Raw genomic sequence first — 1,697 nt, 5'->3', positions numbered from 1 at the left:
ATATATATATATATTTGAAGCTGGGAAAAGACATTAAATGGTACTGCAGTGTTAGGAAACTGCATAGGTCAAATAGAAGAACAGACTTTGTAGAAAGAGGGCTGAGGAGATAGCTCTGCAGTGTGCCTGGCTGGCAAGTGCAAGGATATGAGTTTGATCCTGGGTACCGCATGACATGTTGGCCCTGGTGCCCCAGAACTACTTATATTTTGAAATTTTCCAAATAATAACCTATAAGTTTGAAATTACTGAATGACTTGAGCAACAGGGATATTGAAGAGATTTATCATGCCCCAAGAATTTATAGATCACAGTTCGAAGGAAATCCCAGAGCAACGACAGTAAGTCAGACCAAAACAGACCCTAGAATCATAGTCTTAGTCAAGAGCTAACCCCGTGAGGGTAACACTCTGGAGACAAACTATTCAGAAGCAGTAAAACTGGTAAAATTTTCTATTCACTTCTTATTTTCTTTAAAAATTGTCATCTAATTTCTAGTGCATTATAGCATAATACTGCTGATATTCTGAGAGGATAACTGAAACATAATTAATGATGATTCAGATAAGGAAACTGCAAAGTTATTTAAGTTAGGCACCACGCAAAACTTTTACATTAAGAGTTCAATTAGAATAGCCACTTCTCGGCCACATAGAATGGAGAAACTTCTTTTAAAATGCTGATACTATTGCAAAGCATGCAATATTTGATAACTTCCAACTTGATAATTCATTTTAGCAATTAGGACAACTAAATAGAAACCCAGTAGCTTCACAATAATAAAATTCATCTGTATAGAAATATCTGTCAGTCATCCATCCTTTCATCTCCAAGTATCCATCTATACTCATATATTGTGCTAAGCTAAATAACAATTTATATTGTCCTCCACATATGACTTTTAAAGGGCTTGAATATTTTTATACTTTATTATTCATTTCCAGAGACAAATATCACACTTTTTGTTACAATTTTTCCACAACTGAGAAATAAGCATAATGAAGTGATTCCATTTAGCCATCTACTAAATTAGAGCAGCTCTTGAGAATAAGATTTTCTCATAATTTACAAAAATCATAAATATTTAGCAAGTCATTATGAAATTAGTAGATACACAATAGTATGCATTATGGTTGTTAATGTATTATACCAGCGTGTTCTCACTAGCAACTAATTAGTGGGTGAATTGGTAGTAGTTCTTATTTTGTAAACTCTGTCTGATCGCATTCTGACTTTAGAATGCTCCTGATGATGACAGATGGAGCATCCACAGTTGTGCAGATTTATAAAGGAAAGCTGGATTTGTCAAAGCAGGGAGCACTGGCAAGTTTTAGCAGTGATTATTGCCAACCTAGGTTGATTTAGGTTAGATAATAGCAGTTGGGACCATTCTTAGAACAAGGACCTGGTAAAAACTAGTGTATTATTCAGTTTTCCTGATGCCAGGACACAGTACTCCCTGCCCACCACTTAAAGCAGGAGAGTTTTAGTGTGTCTTTCAATTCTGAGGATTCATTCTAAGGTCAGTTGGCTTCAAGGCAAAAAACTACCAGGGCAGAAGCATAGAGCAGAGCAAAACTATTTGGTTAATGGCAGCCCAGAAGCAGAGCAGCCAGCATTCCACAGAGAAGCTGTGTGGGGCCTAGGTCGAGGGCTTAAGCCCACACCGTGGCATCCTACCCAGGGGTGTTCACATT

This window comes from Octodon degus, unplaced genomic scaffold (assembly GCF_000260255.1).
Source record: "Octodon degus isolate 3935 unplaced genomic scaffold, OctDeg1.0 scaffold00247, whole genome shotgun sequence".
Classification (NCBI taxonomy): Eukaryota; Metazoa; Chordata; class Mammalia; order Rodentia; family Octodontidae; genus Octodon; species Octodon degus.
This window is presented reverse-complemented; position numbering follows the sequence as displayed.